The 11,918-nt window shown below is 41.9% G+C and overlaps 1 long non-coding RNA gene across 1 annotated transcript; it reads left to right on the top strand.

Annotated features, from left to right (window-relative positions):
* Positions 1–666: 666 nt before the first annotated feature.
* LOC115199626 (uncharacterized) lies at positions 667–1,580 on the top strand. The gene is made up of 2 exons (XR_003879393.1): positions 667–908; positions 1,487–1,580. It is a non-coding gene; the product is annotated as an uncharacterized LOC115199626 (long non-coding RNA).
* Positions 1,581–11,918: the final 10,338 nt, after the last annotated feature.

The following is an 11,918-nucleotide window of genomic DNA, read 5'->3' on the forward strand; positions in this document are numbered from 1 at the left end:
CATGAACCTTGTTTCTTAGGGCTTCATATGTTAATGTGGTCTATTTTTTAGCACTTTTCTGGGATGCTTGATTATTTTTATTGCTTTACTGGGAAGCTTATCAGAAGTAGACATAGGATGCATTGGTGCAATGATTTATTTCATGTCAAGATCTGCCCATCTTGCAACATGCTCAAAACAACAACGACCTCGAACATGCCCACATGCATTGACACTGACGTCATGTGACAGTGTACAAAGAACGGATAGAGAAGAAGATCAGTGTGCCAAATCCAGGCATAAAAGATTGCAGGGAAAGAAACAAAGTGTTGTTGTCAGACAGGTGGAGGAGAAGATGGATGACGGTTCCAAAATGGCAGCGTCCGTGGAAATGTTGCTTGAATCTGAATGTGCGGCAAGTGAAGTGTGTGACAATGAATGGAAAATTGTGAACTCAAAGGGAACGAAATGAGCAAAAGTTGTAGTGGAAGTTAAGGATCAGTCCAATAATATATTTCTTGTTGGACTGCCTTTTTTGGACAAGGAAGTTCAATTGGGAGATCATTTGAGTCCAAACCACTACAGTGTGGGAACTGCAAAAGGTATGGCCACATGTCAAATGTTTGCAGATGGGAGAGGTACGTTATTGAAGAATCTGTGAATGGAAAATGTTGCAACTGTGGTGGGTTTCATACTCCGGACGTCCTTGAGTGCTCTGTTAGGGTGAAAGTGGTCGAGGTGTCAAGGCTCAGGGCTGTACAGCAGATCTCCTATGTTGAGGGGGTAAAGACAGTCGAAGGAGTAGGTAGGTGGCGGTAGGTGGCAGAATGCACATACAATTGTTGCGAACACAATTATACCAGAGAAGAAGAAGAAACAAGAAGAAGCACTGTAGCTAGGTCAAAAAACGTCAACACTGGAAAGAGAGAGTACGTTTTCAATTACATTTGTTTAGCTTTTTTGATACATGAATTCTGCTGGACGATTTAGCATAGGTAGTTAGTTGTTGGGCCTTCCAACTAAGCTAGATAGCTAGTTATGATCTACAGAATAGACTTTCCATGCAATCTGTTGAGTTTATTTTGGATGAGATAGCACGCTAGCTAGTTTTCTAACCTTGATTTGCCGGCTATGGTCGCTACTCGCTAGCTAACGTTAGCTGGGCTCGATGGTCTTATCTTCCCTGAACCTTGTTCTCAGGGTATCCGTATCCCAAGGGTATTATGTGAGACACACCCAGCATGTTAACATTATCTAGGTAGCTCGCTAGCTACTTGTGTCAACACACTATGAGTAATGTTAGTTCCTTTTCAATGTAGCTAAACACTAGCAAATGTATTAGTGTTAGCAGGCACTATTATTGCTAGCTGGATAACACAACAACTAGCTAGGAGGTTAGTTAGGCCTAGCTATAGGCCTTAAATATAGAAATCATGATGATGACAACTAGGGGTAATGTAGAATGTCTATGCTAAATTGTCACATACAATATTCTTCTCTACCACAGATTCCCAGAAGGTCTCAGAATCCAGGAAGGGAAAATGCTTACACGAAAGAAACAGAATGAAGACAGAGTTGTTGATTTCCATTGTTACTTGTAATGTTAAAAGGGAAGAAAAAGACAATCACATTTTTCAAAATTAGTTATCTAGGCTACGCACCATGCTATAGCCTAAATATTTGAGTCACCACTAGAATCATTATTTTCATGTTGTTGAGTAGGCCTATATCTTTGTTAAATCTAATGAATCAAATTATTAATCTAACAATAAAAATCCTCGTTATTTTTATAGAAATGTAAGGTCTATTTACATGTTGCAATAAAGTTGACTAAAGTAGAAGCTGTTTTGTTTGTAGGTATTTTCAGTTGGTAATGAGTAATAAGTCATTATATAGAAATTGCGCATAGCTAACTATAAAGTTATACTTCAATTCAAATAGCTAAATCCTGTGTAACAACTAGCAACAACCTTGTACTTATGCAGATATTACAGATGTGTACTTTGTGGTGTATTGGTGTGTTTATTTCTCACTTGGATGGAGCTTTCAGAAGCTGACAATAAAATTGTCAGAATTGATCATGTACTTGCACACATCAACAACTGACACCCACGAAGCATCGTTACCCATCGCGCCACAAAAGCCGCGGCCCTTGCAGAGCAAGGGGAACAACCACTTCAGGTCTCAGAGCGAGTGACGTCACTGATTGAAACGCTATTAGCGCGCACCACCGCTAACTAACTAGCCATTTCACATCGGTTACATCAGGATGGGTAATGTACTATATAAGTACACATTAATTACAAGTAAATACCATTCAAGATACACTTCATTTTAACTTGCTAAATCGTGTGTAGCACTTAGTAACTACATTGTACTTATGCAGATATTGCATGTACTCGGTAGTGTACTTGTGGGTTTATCCTCTCACTTGGATGGCAAGTGACAGGTTGTCATAATGGGTAACGTTCACATTACATTTTTTTTATAGTCTGGGATGACACATGTATGGTAGACCTGATCTGTTTTTGTAAACTCAACCAAGTTAACCCATATGTTACACTTTTTGGGGGGCAAGTGCTAGCAACAACATTGAGTGGAGTTTTTGAAGAGTGTGCATACACAGGTAGGTAATTAGAGTCTATTGAGCCTCCAACCTTTGTAATCTGGGACACCCACTGCATCTGTCCACAAGAGATTACAACCTTGTGACATTTAATACTGAATCGGATGCAGCTGAGAATAAACTAAACACTAAATTGGTGAATTTAATGGAAACAAGCACGGTAACAAGCATTTGGTGTTATAACAGCTGTCAGGTGTGTGTGTACTGGTAGCGAAGTCAGGTGCAGGAGAGCAGAGATTTGTCAACAGGCGCACACTTTATTTAGGAAAATGTGCAAAACGCGCAAAACAGTCACAAGAATTATGTTTAACAATAAACATCTTCGTGAAAATAACACGGAAAAAACAAGCCAGTATGGCGCGTCAACAATACACACATAACACAAACAATCTTACACAAAGACATGATGGGGAACAGAGGAATAAATACATGTAGATTGATTGGGGAATGAAAACCAGGTGTGCAGGGAACAAGACATAACAAATGGATACATGAAAATGGAGCTGCGATGGCTAGAAAGCCGGTGACGTCCACCGCCGAACGCTGCCTGAACAAGGAGAGGAGCCGACTTCGGCGGAAGTCGTGACAACAGCGCTATAGTTACAGACTGCAATAACCACCAGTTAGTTGCATGTTGTTATTACAGTGTAACTACGAGTCATTACAATTGACTACAATACTGGTTAGTGTAATTACATTGTATTAAGGACCGAATACAAACACTAAATGCAATTAAAATACACCGACTCATCTACAGCACAATTATTATTTTCATGTAGGTATTTTGCTGTTCCATTTGTTTCTGAATGCTTTGATGTCTTTTTTCAAGCCCAACACAAGGTGAGGATGGCATCCACAGGGCATCCTGAATCTATTCTGTCCCCGTAGGTAGGAAATATACATGAAACAGACCCAAATTATAAGAGTTTTGATCATGTATAGATCAATCTGCAGTCTATTCAGATGTAAGTCAGAATAGTAGAGTTAACTCAAGCAGAGCGTATCCTGGCATCCTCAGCACTTTGTGATTATGTTCACAAATCTAGGATCCAGTATGAAATTACATTGGCCAGCATTGATTTACAGTTGGCACCACCACTGCATTTCAGTCAGCTGTAGGCTACTCATTCTACATTCCATCCCTCCCATGTGGAACCTATCTTTTGGTTACCTCTGAATGTATGAAAGGTGATCTCTGGGAGAGAACATTACACTGTCTGTGGCTGCAAGTACTTTTGAAAGACAATAATACACCCCACACCTGCTAAGTATATTAGTACTGGTTAACGGAATGTTTTTGTACATGTGGTTAGGTTTTTAACATAGACATTGGCAGCAGCCGCACTCATGTGCACTGCATCAACTTACTTCAGACGTGATGTGAGGAAACATGATATTAAGACAGATGGTAAGGTTTGAAGACAAAGGTTAAAAGTTAACTTTTGTTCCCCCTCTGACTTTTAGTTCAAAGTTGCAGTATGTTCCCCTCTATATGCGTAATGTGGTGAGTAGGTCCTTTGGGGCCACCCTGAGGTGGCATCCTTTATCCATGACCTTAGCCAGGCTCCCCTTCCTACCGGCCCTGACAGCGCCACACAAGTAGACAGGAGCCCCAAATTCCTAATCACACTTCATTCTCCTCCTCTATCTGATCTATGATAGCACTAATAATAACCTGGCACTGCAGATTGTACCCAGTCTCCTTTGGTGCCCTGTACACCTTGAGCCTGTGCAGATTACAACCACCCATTCAGAGGCCATTAAAACGTTATTTACTTATCATCTTCACTGTGTGCCAGGCAGATGCCCACAGGGGAAGAATAAAGTGACCTTCCTATAGCCCTCAGTAAGTTACAGGAGAGTACACTATACCATTGCTCCTCTCCTGGTGATTTGTTCTTGTTGCCTAACCTTTAAAATAAATATGACTTACATAGACACAGCACAAAATAACCTCCTCTGTTTCATCTAACATACACAGACCTGAAGTGGACCGGCTTTGTCTAGGGTAATTGTTGTAAACATTTCCCAGCCAGAAGTACTTGAAAATATCTCCTTCTGAGAGAGAGTTGTGATCAGACCAGGTGACTAACTGTCATTTTGAGTGACAGTTCAGCAATTTCAGTAGCACAAATTATCTTTTTTTTTCCTCATTCTGCCTTACATGGGAAGTTTTTTCTTATCAGGGAGGAAGAGGCATGACCTGCTTAGGACATGCTTAACTTTCCCTAACCTTTCATACAGCTGATAATTTACACTCAAGATTATTCTCTCTTCAATATGCTGCCAGCACAAGAGGATATTATGCAAAGACCCACTGGACTGATAAATCCAGTGCTCAGAGTGACAAGCAATGGGGAGACCTTCCCAAATCTTCCCCTCACTTGATTACCGTTTCAGTCTGCCTAACCATCATCTTGCCAAGGGCACTCTATTACCTTGCAACTGTAGTCTGTGGCTATGTATGAGCAAAGAGTTTAATATGAGAATACATGTAAAACATTTTAGTAATATTTAATTCAATACATTTTAATAATATATTATTCATTCAAGTTTATTCTCAACTTTCTCGCATTGCCCTCCAGAGGCAAATTACACCCAGCTTTACATAACCTAATGTCACATAACCTTAAAAGAATGTTTCCTAATTTCCTGGGAATGCTCTCGGTTAGCTGGGTATGGCATTAGTCTTGTCTCTGGTCTCCCTGGTAGCACCATTTGATGAAAGAGAGAATGGGAAAGGGGCCCCAGCAGCACTAAATGATTGTCTAATGGATTCCTGCTTTACTGCTGGTAATCAGAGGTTCAGAAGGAGCACATCTATCGCTGAGGGGAAAAAATACAAGTCTTAATATGTCCTGCTTCCTCTCACCCAAGGAGTAAATGTGGACCAGATAAAAAAATGGCCTTGTTTCAGGAGAGACTGGATCTATTGCCAACGATTTGTGGCAAACTAAGTAATTTCGATACCAGTCCATGTACTGACAGATGGAGCCTAAATTTAATAAGGAGCCAATTTACTGGCAGGTGGAATAGAAATGGAATTGCAGTTATCTTCTCTCCTTTTCTGCTCGATTCTTCTCACAATCCAACTGAAAATCAGATGGGAGAAAAGAAACACTACCAAAATAAGGCTATTTATTGATGTCAGACACATTGCTGCCACCTTTGAGTTGCTATCTTTTGGAAGGTGAACACAACATGTCCCCTCTATTTGGTTAAGGTCTGTTTCTATGACACCGAAATTATGTAGGTCGGTTTTTCTATGAAACCACAAAGATGCTAAGCTGTGAATGCGTACTGAATATAGCTAAGGTCAATCTTCAAATGCAGGATCCATTTTGGAAAACTAAACACCCTTACCGAAAAAAAAATGGCTGCTGGCAAACAGTGGTGGCAAACCTTTTGCCAATTTGACACACATTTGTGGTAAGCTCCAATTTTCACATGCAAATTAGTTTTGTGGAAAACTGTTGAGACAAATCCGCAATTTTGGGAAACTTGAGGCAAACATTCTACTGTTTGCTGCAAACTCAGTATGAATATGCAAATTATATCCGTTTTTTTGGTTACTGTGGTTTATTTGGTTACTGTGTGTTAACAACAATGATATGTTGTATCTACATAAACCAAATCACATATGACTTCAAATGAACATGCTTCTCACAGAGAAAACTAAACGTAGAAAATGTACTAAACAACATATATTCAATGTTTTAACAGAAAAATAAATCCAATACAACGTACAATTATTAGCATGCTAATGAAGAAATTAGCAAAGACTGAATATTTCCCAAATAAAATGTTTATTTAATATTTTTATGTAGCAATAACATTTACATGAGAGAAATGTGAACACTATGGGAATGTTGACCTTAAGGTGTTTAAAGGGGGAACTACAAAATTGTCACGCCCTGACCTTAGAGAGCCATTTTATTTCTCTATTTGGTTAGGTCAGGGTGTGATGTGGGGTGGGCATTCTATGTTGTCTATTTCTTTGTTTTTGGCGAGTGTGGTTCCTAATCAGAGGCAGCTGTCTATCGTTGTCTCTGATTGGGAATCATACTTAGGCAGCCTTTTCCCACCTGTGTTCTGTGGTTAGTTGTTTTCTGTTTCGTATTCTGTACCTGACAGAACTGTGCGCTTTCATTTCATTTTTGTTTGAGTGTTTTTTGGTGAAAATAAGACATCATGAACACTTTCCATGCTGCGCTTTGGTCTCATTCCGACGATAACCGTTGCAAAAATGTACGTGGGCCAAGTGATAACTGAGCATTAGCTTTCGACCAATTGGAGTTTTAAAAATTATTCAAACAACAAAATACAAAACAAACCGAGTACACAACTGTTGCGTTTTTGAGTGAACTTTGGAGATGGCGGCCCTGTGGAAGTCCTTCGTCTAAAGCTTGTTGAAATCATGCACTGAAACAATCAGAAAATACAAAACCAAAATGAAATTAGGATACTGAAAACAATTACTGAGAACATTTATTTTGGCATGTTAAAAGGTGTAGTCAGTGGCTAATGTACGGGTTTGGCTTTGGATAAACGTGGTCATCTGTTACAAAGTTGACTTGGTGTTGCTATGCTTCTCACTGAAACTGGCATTGTATATATTTTTCAGCAGGGAAACAATGTTTCTGTTTGTATAAATGCTATATAAAACAAAGGATGTAGCTAGCATAAACTGGGACTTAGGCCTACTAAATCTACCTTTAAATGTGTGGCCAACTGTTCCTAGAGAGCCACAGTATAAAAGATTTTTCTCCAGCCAAGCCTCAACACAATTGATTCCAACTAATCAACTGCTGTAATTATGATATTGAATATAGTCTGGGGATCATTAAGAGACAGCCATCAACTGGTTGTTTCTTCTTCCCAACTCAGGTGTATAAGGCTTGGGTGGAAGAAAAGCAACATAAAATTCAGTTACACCTAATATGGAAATTCAAAATATTTTTTCAAAATGAATTGTTAACTTACATCTCAAAGCCATGCACACGAGAAGCTTTGACCTGCTACACACATATTTCTTTGTCCTCAGTTTGACTGAAGGCCTCAATCTGTATTCTTGGCTTGTAACGGACTGCTTCTAGAAAGAGAGAAGGAAACAACACATGATCAAATGAGCTAGCTACAAGCTTAAAGCAAAGAAATATCTAATTGTTACAAAGAATGAATGTATGAGCTACATTTATGAGAATAATACATGCATTTGCTTACTTAATCAAGCTTAAATAAGATATATTCATTTATCGCTCAAAAAAAGTGAGTGCACCACAAACACCTTTCCAGGGTGTTAATAATGCCTCCTCCTCCCAATACAGCCTCGTCCAACACCACGGGTAGGAGAAGGGTATCCATTTGCCAAAGTTAAGTTTTGCTTTGATGTCATATTGTTGCTACCTTTGGTATTGTGCTAGCCAACATGCTACTGAACAGTTACACTATCATATTGGCATGCATATTGGTATTAAAGACAACAACTGTCATGCCCTGATTTCACCTGTCCTTGTGATTGTCTCCACCCCCTTCCAGGTGTTGCCCATCTTCCCCATTATTCCCTGTGTATTTATACCTGTATTTTCTGTCTCTGTTGCCAGTTTGTCAAGCTTACTAGCATTCGTCCTGTCAGTGCCTGTCTTTTCCCAGCCTCTCTTTTTCCTCATCCTCCTGTTTTTTTTTTTTTTTTACCCTTGCCTATCCTGACCCTGTACCCGCCCGCCTGGCCTCTCTGCCCGTCCATGACCCTGAGCCTGCCTGCTGTTGTCACGGCTGTCAAAAGGTTCGGACCAAAATGCAGCATGGTTGTAGTTCCACATATTTATTTATCCGTGAAACGTAATGCAATACACCAAATACTTGAAACAACAAACCGTGACGCAGAGAGAAAAAACACTACTCAAAATATAATCACCCACAAAACCCAGGAAGAAAAACCCCTACTTAAATATGATCTCCAATCAGAGGTAACGAGGACCAATTGGAGATCAACCCCAAAAACAACATAGAAATAGAAAACCTAGAACTTAAACATAGAAATAAAAAAACATAGAAAAACACAAAACACCCCCTGTCACGACCTGACCTACTCTACTATAGAAAATGACATCTTACTAGGGTCAGGACGTGACAGTACGCCCCCCCCCAAAGGTGCAGACTCCGAATGCAACAAAAACAAAAGAAACCACAAAACAAAAGGGAGGGTAGGGAGGGTGACAATTGTCTATGGCGGCTCAAATGCAGCCCACATAACCTTAACCCCCAGCAGAGGCGGCTCCAGTTCGGGGCGTACTCCCCGCTCCACCTGCTGATTCTTCTGCTTTATTACCACCTGACCGTGGATCGTCGTCGAAAGAAACGGACTGTAGATCATTGTTGGAGGTTCCGGGCTGCAGGCCGCCGCTGGAGGTTCCGGGCTGCAGGGCGTCGCTGGAGGTTCCGGACTGGGGAGCGTCGCTGGAGGTTCCGGACTGGGGAGCGTCGCTGGAGGCTCCGGACTGGGGAGCGTCGCTAGAGGCTCCGGACTGGGGAGCGTCGCTAGAGGCTCCGGACTGGGGAGCGTCGCTAGAGGCTCCGGACTGGGGATGCGCACTGGAGGTCTGATGCGTGGGACTGGCATAGGTGGCGCCAGACTGGTAACACGCACCTCAGGGCGAGTGCGGGGAGGAGGCACAGGACGTACTGGGCTGTGGAGGCGCACTGGAGGGAGAGTGTGAGGAGCAGGCACAGGACGTACTGGGCTGTGGAGGCGCACCGGAGGCCTGATCTGTGGGACCGGTACAGGTTGCACCGGGCTGATGACACGCACCTCAGGGCGAGTGCGGAGAGGCGGCACAGGGTATACTGGGCCGTGAAGGCACACTGGAGGTCTGGAGCTTATGGCTGGCACAACCCGTCTTTGCTGGATGCTCAGCCCAGCTTGACAACTGCAAGGCGCGGGCACAGATCGCACTGGCACGGGGAGTTGGCTCAGGTCTCCACCCTGACTCTGCCAATCTCCCCGTGTGCCCCCCCCCCCCCCCCAATTATTTTGGGGGGGTGCCTCTTGGGCTTCCGTCGTTGGGCTAGCTCCTCATAGCATCGCTGTTCCGCTTGCACCATTTCCACCTGCTTCCATGGCAGGGTCTTGTCCCCTGCCATTACCTCCTCCCAGGTCCAGGACGTCCTCCATTCTCTTTTCTCCCGAGCCCAGGATCCCTGCTCCTCCTGGGCACGCTGCTTGGTCCTTTTGTGGTGGGTGATTCTGTCATGGCTGTCAAAAGGATCGGACCAAAATGCAGCATGGTTGTAGTTCCACATATTTATTTATCCGTGAAACGTAATGCAATACACCAAATACTTGAAATAACAAAACAACAAACCATGACGGAGAGAGAAAACACACTACTCAAAATATAATCACCCACAAAACCCAGGAAGAAAAACCCCTACTTAAATATGATCTCCAATCAGAGGTAACGAGGACCAGCTGCCTCCAATTGGAGATCAACCCAAAAAACAACAACATAGAAAACATAGAAAAACACAACACCCCGTCACGCCCTGACCTACTCTACTATAGAAAATGACATCTTACTAGGGTCAGGACGTGACAGCTGTCCTGTACCCTTGCTCCACTTCTGGATTACTGAACTCTGCCTGACCCTGACTGCAGTCCTCTACCTTTGTTCCTACTCTGGATTATCGACCCCTGCCTCCCTTGACCTGTTGTTTGCCTGCCGCTGTGGTTACATTAAACATTGTTACTTTACACAGTCTGCACTTGGGTCTTAGCTTGTTTCCTGATAGCAACGTATTCGAGTGTTTAGGCAAATTATTACATTGCCAGCTAGCACATTTAATGTGCAAAAATATGATAGCTAACCTTAGCAAGCTAAGTGCAAGCCAGCTAGCTTAGTGCCTGCCAACTAGCTAAGCGCTAGCCAGTCAGTGACGCTGAAAGATTGAAACTGGTATCAGCAAAATGTGTTTCACTCTCACATAAAACTAGGCATCAATTAGCTTACAACATTTGAAAGTTTAGTAGGAAGTTTAATAAAAAAGTTAGACACTCACAGGACAACTTTGGTAGATAGCTAACTAGATAGCTTGGTTTACATTTTCCAACAGATTTTTCTAATCCCCCTGATTCGTGGTCAACGGTTACTGTTTTTGGAACTCGTGTTCACCTGAAATGGCTTTTGGAAAACTGTTTTCCAATAGTGGCAATAAATATTGTTGCCACAAATTTGCCAGATTAAAGTCCAATCTTGAGGGAATTGTTTGCCAGAAAAAAAACCTCTGGCGAACTATTTGCCCCTAGTGGCAAATTTTTATTTACCTTTAACTAGGCAAGTCAGTTAAGAACAAATTCTTATTTTCAATGACAGCCTGTTCAGGGGAAGAACAACAGATTTGTACCTTGTCAACTCGGGGATTTGAACTTGCAACCTTTCGGTTACTAGTCCAACGCTCTAAGCACTAGGCTATCCTGCCACCCCAGGGTATGTTATTGTTGCCAAAGGTTTGCCGCAGATTCCCCACTAGTGGCAAACATTTGCAAACTTCTGGTAACATTTTGTGGCACACAATTTAGTTTGCAGCAAATTTGCCACAAACTTGCGGAAGTTTGCTTCAACCACATTTTATGTGGTTATTCTTGGACGTATTCTCTAGACTGGAGTGTCTTAACGGTCCAATGCAGCCATTGTTATCTCAATATCAACTAATTTCTGATTAACATATTTGATTAACAATTAAGCACATTGGCCAAAGATGGGAGAGGAAATTGATCATTCATGACCACATGGCATAGGAATGGGGAGTGGTGGGAAATGGCATCCGACTGCAGCCACATCAGAGTGATTTCGAGTAGCCTGCCATGCCTGCAGTGAACAATGCTTTATTGAATGCCTGGGTGGGATGTGATTATAGTAATACTAGGCCTGAAAGTAATGAAATTAGAATTATTAATCAGCCATTGATTGAACTGCTGTGTTTTGCCTTCCACTTCAGGGAAAGAGCTTGCAGACCTCCACTGGGCATTTGTGATGGATGAATTCACATTAAAACGTAGAACACATTGGGGGAAAGTGCTTATGTGCATTTGTTTGTGTGTCTTCATGTCTGCATTATGCATAGCTCATAAGGCGTTCTAAATGGGCTCATGATGCATTATGAAGAGGGTTTTCATAGGGAATTTGACCAAATATACTATTGTGACTGTCTAATGAATATTCAATCATGGCAAGAAATAATCATGAACACATGGAGATAGAGTTCAACTCTGCACATTGAATGGTGAGATTATTCTGTCCATTGAGCCTTATTG

The sequence above is a fragment of the Salmo trutta genome, chromosome 9 (genome assembly GCF_901001165.1).
Source record: "Salmo trutta chromosome 9, fSalTru1.1, whole genome shotgun sequence".
Classification (NCBI taxonomy): domain Eukaryota; kingdom Metazoa; phylum Chordata; class Actinopteri; order Salmoniformes; family Salmonidae; genus Salmo; species Salmo trutta.